Raw genomic sequence first — 7,069 nt, 5'->3', positions numbered from 1 at the left:
AGTGCTCATTACATCTTTACTTTCTTTTACATCCTCTAAATTTTTTGCAGCCTGCCAGAATCCTTTAGTGGGCTGCAAGTGGCCTGTGACTCACATGTTGTGCAGGCCTGGTATAGCATGTTCCTTATTCAAAGCACCATACTTCAATGAAATAATAGATCCAGTAAAAAATTACCAATACCTCTTACCTTCCTAAAGGTAATTAGATTATTCTGCAGCAAGGCAATAAAATAGTATTTTCATCTTGGTATTAACTGTAGAGATGATTTGATGATGTAAGTAAAGAATAAGTTTCTATTATTATTTCTTTACTATTTTTCATCTTTTAATAGCGTCTTTTGTTTCTTACCAAAAAGGGCATTCAAGGTTATTGTACTTATAAATGGTCCCAGAATAGTGCCATTACGTACTGATCAGGTATCGAGTTTCTCTCTGTTCTATTCAGCATTTATTACCATGGAGACTCAGCAGGCACAAAGTCTAATAATCCTTGCATTGCTACTGATTTTTCCATTGAAGCTTGAGGGGTAGGAGGGAGTGATGTAACCTATTCGTTTTTCAGTTCACACACAACACTTTGTTTTGCAACTTTTTAATGCATTTATGTAATAATTATAATAAGAAATACAAGAAAGAATTTTATTCATTTTCTAGACTATGAACTTTACAAGGTCAAGGACTCTGTCTTATCTGAACTTTATATATCTTCTAGTTGTTAGCATAGAATTCTACACACTATAGGCACGGGATAAATGTATGTTGAATTAAACAAAAATTTGCTGAATATCTGCTTGGTCTTCAGGTCTGTGGAGTGATATACTTCAGTCAAGAAAGCAGGCCTTTTACTACTTGTCAGTCTTTTGTGCTAATCACTGGAGATACAAAAGCAAAAATGAAACAGCCCCTGTTCTCAAGCTTACTTTCTAAAAGGAAAGACAGCATTTATGGATAAATATATCTAGAAATGTGTGTATATGTATATGTAGAATACATATGTATATGGAAGTCAGGTGGGACAGTTGATAGCATTTTGAAGCTGGAGACAGGAAGCCTGAGTTCAAATCCAGCATCAGTCACTTGCTAGCTATCTGATGATCCTGGGCAAATCACAACCTCCATCTGCCTTAGTTTCCTGATCTGTAAAATGGGGACAATAATAGCAACTACCTCCCAGTGTTGTTGTGAGGAGGATCAAATGAGATATTATTTGTAAAACATTTTGCAAATCTGAAAGTACTGCAAGATGTTACCATTATTATTATTTGTACATATGAAATGTACAAAATAAATACAAGGTATTTGTAGTAATTGCATGGGTAGTTTTGGAAGAGAGTGCATTCGCAGCTGGGCAATCAGAAAAGGCATAATATAGGTGGTACTTGTGCTGCTAAGGGGACCAGGAATACCAAGAGGGAGAGATGAGGAGATGCAAGAAAGAATAAGGCATTGTCTGTACCTTCAAGGATCTTGCGATGCCATAGGGGAAGGCATTAGAGCTATGTGTAGACAAGTAACTATAATAAAAGGTGGGTTGTGTGGATGTCAGGGAAGACCAGCACCTCTGTCTTGAGGGCTGCAGAGTCCTTTTAGGGCTCCTCATCCACCATTGGTGTTCGTTCACCTGCCACCCAACTCTCACCTGTGGCTCCAAGAAGCAATAGTATGGGCAATGGCCACACCCTGGCAAACTGTAGGTAGACGGGCTAAACCAGTTTGATGGTAACTGATAGGCCTCCAATCCATTGGTGAGTTAAGGGAGTGTCTGTCCCAAGCATGTGAAGACTTCCCCCAGGAAAGAGTAGAGGTCACTGGACTAGCAAACAATCTCTAGCTTCTGCTTGAAGATCACCAATAAAGGGAACCCAGCACTTTTCCAGACAGTTCATTCCATTCTTTGACAGCTACACTTGTTACTGACATCAAGCCTAAATTTCCTTCTTTGCCCATGGTTCTGCTGTCTGGAAACCGAGTAAATCTAATATTACTGTTCAGTTGTTTTTTGGTGTTGTGTGGTTCCTCATGACCCCATTTGGGGTTTTCTTGGCATGGTGGTTCAACATTTCCTTCTCTAGCTCATTTTACAGATGAGGAACTGAGGCCACTAGGATTGAATGACTTGCTCAGGGTCACACAGCTAGTAAGTGTTTGAGGCCAGATTTGAACACAGGAAGATGAGTCTTTCTAACCCCAAGCTCAACACTCTATCCACTGTGCTACCTAGTGGCTTTATTGAATCCAAAACCTCTTACACAAAGCAGTTCTTCAAATATTCAAACTATAATCTCCCACAACCCTCACCACCACACCACTCCCTGAGTTTTCTCTTTGCCAAGTTAAATTTTCCCAGTTTCAACAACCAAGCCCCAAGTGACATGGATTAATTAGGCAGCCAGATGGCACAGTGAATGGAGCACTGGGTCTGGAGTTAGGGAGATCTGAGTTTGAATCCAGACTCAGATACTGACTAGCTCTCAATCTATCTCAGTTTTCTCATCTGTAAAATGGACGTAATAATAACACCTCCCTTGCCGGTTGTTGTAGAAGATCTAATGAAAAAATATTTGTAAAGTGCATTGCACACTTAGCAGACATTTAAATGCTTATTCTCTTCTTTTCCTTCTCCATCTCAGGTACCTTCCTCTGTGTACTCTCTAGTTTTTCAATAGTCTTCCTAACTTGTGATACCTGGAACTAATACAATTGTTGGTGTTGCTGTTTGCCCTTTGTTTTTTGAAGAAGACCAATGGCATCACACCATGTCTTGACTCATGCACGAATTGGATTTAAGTGAGGCAGAGCTACACAAAATCATCAGCCTCGCTCTCTTCTGGAGTCATCATATATCCAATGGAAAGACAAAAGTCAAGATAATGGGCAATGACTCTTGATGCAGTAGGTGACCTTGGCATCTTTGATGCCTAACCAATATCTAAGCCCTCCACCAGTCCTTGCTTCAGCTGCCTTCATGGCCATTGGAACAAACTGTTCTCATCCACACATTCCATACAGGGAAGGCTTCACATGTTTGGGATAGACACCTCCTAATTAACTGTAGGGTTTGAGGAGTGTTAGTTACTCTCAACCTGGTTTAGCACATCTGAAAAGACAATTTTGGGGTGTGGCTGCTGTACATGCTACAACTTTCTGGAGACACAAGTGAGAGTTGAGTGCCAGGTAGACACCAAAGGTGGATGGGCATCCCTGAAAAGGACTCAGCAAGACCCTAACACCAGTGGTATTAGTCCTCTCTGAACATCTTACAACCCCATTAAATACAATACTGCATATGTGGTCTGACTTGCATAGAGTACCTCCTTATTTGATAGCTAGTAGGTCTCTCTTTTTGGGGGTATTTTTCCCACATCTCCTCCAATATTTGTAGTTTACCTTTTCTGTCCTATTAGCCAATCTAATAGGTATGAGGTAGAACTTCAGAATTGTTTTAATTTGCATTTCTCCAAGCAGCAGTGAGAATATTTTTTCATATGTCTATAGATAGCTTTGATGACTTCATCTGAAAACTGATCATATATTTTTATCATTTACCAATTGGGGAATGACTTTCTTTTTTGCTTTTTTTGGAGGGCAATTGGGGTTAAGTGACTTGCCCAAGGTCACATGGCTAGTTTTTGTGTTAAGTGTCTGAGGCCGGATTTGAACTCAGGCCTTCCTGGCTCCAGGACAAGTGCTCTATTCACTGTGCCACCTAGCTGCCCTAACTCTATTTTTTTTTAAAATAAATTTGACTCAGTTCTCTCTATGTTTGAGAAATGAGGTCGTAGGCCTGTCTTAATGAAATAAGTATATTCCCGACATGGGAAACAGCATACATTTATGGAGGCAGGAAAAAGGAGCAAAAGAACACAAAGTACTTAAAATGGTGAAGGATATGTCAACAACAGATTACAAATGCTAATAACACATGATAAGTATCAAGAAAGCATTTCCTCTGTGTTATACTGTCAACAGGATTTGCTATTCTGGAATTGTGGGCTAATTTTATCTCACCTTTTCCAGGGGTCTGTGAAATATGATGTAGGATTCAAACAATTTTCTTCTAAAGAAAGTTCTTACTGACACTTGGAATGCCTACCACATAGCTTAACTAGCTGGAATCATTCTAATCGGAAGGAAAGAGGGTGTAGTTCTAATTGTTGTGAAATGTCCAGGACTGGCAGTTATCATCACTTTTCCTAGTGGCCTCCCTGATTCAATTATTGTACCCCTTATGAAGTTTTCACATTAGGTTTTCAGGTGCTATCTTAAAGTGAGAGGTAGGAGTATGCTTTTTCCCATCTTATTTGAAAATGGTTCAAAATTTTCATTAAAATCAGATCCCTTCATTTCTGTTCCTTGTGTTTTCTCTCTTCACTAACCTGTCTCTCTCTTCTTATCTGCCATAACATCCCCTTCATCCCCAAACACATTTTAAATTCTCACTCCCACTATTTGTAACCTTCTGGCCCAATGGCAGATTGAGTGAGCCTTCAGGCAGTGGAAAACCAGTCAACAGCTGCTGAAATAGTGTCTCTTCTCTAAATAGCTGTATAAACATAAGTGCGGAATTACTGGATTGGGAAAAACATATCTAAAAACATCTGTGACAGTCTTGGTGGATAACCTTATTTAGAGAACACACATGTTTGCATATCAAAAGTATTTTAGCGTGTAGAATAGATGGAAAGAATGGCAGGGTAGGATGCATGAGGGTAGAAAGAAAAGGAACAAAGAAAACATGTTGTAAAGTTGTAGTTTTGCACAATGACACATCTGGAACTTTGATTAAAAAACAGAAATTATTTGAAAGTTGGTGACTGAATTAATTATATCCATTAAGCCTTTCTCTAGTCTGCCTGCAACAACAAAATCAGCTTTTTTTTCTAAAGAAATCAAACCACCACTAAATTCAGTGGCTTGTGAATTCAAAGTGAAAAGGGTAAAACCTCTCTTCAGGCAACTGACCATCTTTATGACATATAGATTATAACCTATTGATGTAGAGGTCACTGAACTAGCATGTGAATATATCCTAGAGAAAATTTTTGATTCTGGATTTTTATCACTTAAAACTAAAGTTTTTTTAAAAAAACTTATGAACGAGACCTTAGCACCAAAATCTGAAAATGGCGCCAGATCGGCTTTAGAGCAAAGTGGTCTCTGCCTTTAAACTGTGGGGTTATCTGCTCCAGGAGTGAGTTCTCATGGGTCGAGCCACAAGATAGCTCAGTGAAGCTCTTGAGCTTGTTCTTGAATGAGAGCGTGGAGATGCATTGGAAAGTGTCATTGATACTGTTGAAGTGCAGCTTTTGTCATCAAATATGATTAAACGATCTGTAGTGGAAGCAGCAGTCCAGGAATGCAGTCAGTCAGTAGATGAAACTATAGAACATATTCTTAACATAATTGGAGTATTTGATGTTCCACACTTTGTTTATAATCTGGAAAGACAAATTTCTACCAGTCACCCTTCACCAAATTTATTTAAGAAAGCAAGAGACAAAGCAGGGGTGTTTCATGAACATTATACCATTTTACAGCAGAGAACCCAGAGACACAAATTGTTTACGGCTCTAGCAACAGGTGCTCATCCTGATGAAAGAAGAAGCATTTAAATACCAGCTTAAAACAATAGAAACCTTATTGGCCAGTCTATGGAATTGGAGAAGTGATTGTTCTTGGGATGATAACCCAGATGAAAGAAGGGAAATATTCCTTGGACGATCCTACAGGAACAGTGCAACTGAATCTTAGTAAAGCCCAGTTTCATAGTGGATTGTATACAGAATCATACTTTATCTTAGCAAAATGTTGGTTTGAAGATCAGGCTTTTCATGTTAATGCCTTTGCATTTCCTCCCATTGAACCCTCCAGCACTACTAGGACATACTATGGAAAAGTAAATTTTTTTTTTTTGGTGGACCAACTTCTACATCTGTAAAACCTTCTGCAAAACTAAAACAGTTGGGAGAGAACGAAGATGCTATGTTTTGTATTGGTGTCTGATGTTTGACTAGACCTACTAGAGTAGATGTATTAAAAAAGCTTCACATTATGTTTTCTGGCTATTCTCTACCTCCCACATGTTTCATCTTCAGTGCAAATTTTTCATCTGCACCATGTGGAAAAAATCATGTTAAGTCATTGAAAGATTCCTTAAAGGCTCTTGAAGACATAATATGTGAACACTCTAACATTCACCAAAGCAGTCGTTTTGTGTTTGTATCTGAGCCAGAAGATCCTGGGCCTGGTCCTATCTTGCCAAGGCCACCACTTGCTGAAAGCATCACTAATGACTTTAGGCAATGGGTACTATTTTCAGTGTTCGCTACTAATCCCTACAGACTTCAGTATTGCATACAAGAAATCATTATCTTTCGTGAAGATTTGGTGAATAAAATGTGCAGAAATTGCGTCCACTTTCCTAGCAGAAATCTGGATATTCTTCATCATTTTGTAAAGACTCTCTTATCGTAAGCACTTCTGACTCCTTTACCACTTTATGTCTGTTTAGTGTATTGGGTATACAAACATACTCTGAGAGTGTATCCTCTACCTGATCTACTTGTTATCACAGACAAATATGATCCTTTTACTATTATCAATACAGACTGTCTTTGCATAAACCCTGGCTCTTTCCCAAGAGGTGAATTTTCATTCAAGGTTTTCTATCATTCTAATAAGACAGTAGAAGACAGCAAACTTAAAGACTTCTGGATTCTCTAAGAAGAAACCAAATTTACTTGGAACTTTGCTTAATTTAAATTCTATATTATTTTTATTTAAAGTGCAATAAAAATTATGTTAACCTTTAAAAGGAAATTTTATAGGAGAAAAGTTTTCAGCATCTTCTAAACCAAAAAGTATCCATTAAGGGCCTACTATGTGCCAGGCATTGTGATATCTGGGAGTAGAAATAAGAAAGAGACCCTGCTGTCAAGGAGCTTACAATCTGATGGAGTAAGACCACACACAAAAGTAAGCTGAAAGGGAATAAGGAAGGGTAGTACTCTGGAGCTGAAACCAAGCAGAGCAGCTGATGGAAAATGGAGAGTTACCTTGAAAATTCTGA

General features: G+C 38.5%; 1 pseudogene; it reads left to right on the top strand.

The window, feature by feature from the left end:
• The first annotated feature begins 5,217 nt into the window (after positions 1–5,217).
• LOC138176210 (DNA polymerase epsilon subunit 2-like) lies at positions 5,218–6,743 on the top strand (annotated as a pseudogene).
• The last annotated feature ends 326 nt before the right edge of the window (positions 6,744–7,069 follow it).

This window comes from Petaurus breviceps, unplaced genomic scaffold (assembly GCF_028583685.1).
Source record: "Petaurus breviceps papuanus isolate PSGF00001 unplaced genomic scaffold, PetGlider_PUasm1.0 84, whole genome shotgun sequence".
In the NCBI taxonomy this organism is placed as follows: Eukaryota; Metazoa; Chordata; class Mammalia; order Diprotodontia; family Petauridae; genus Petaurus; species Petaurus breviceps.
The sequence above is the reverse complement of the archived record's forward strand: the minus strand, read 5'-3'. Positions and strand labels throughout refer to the sequence as shown.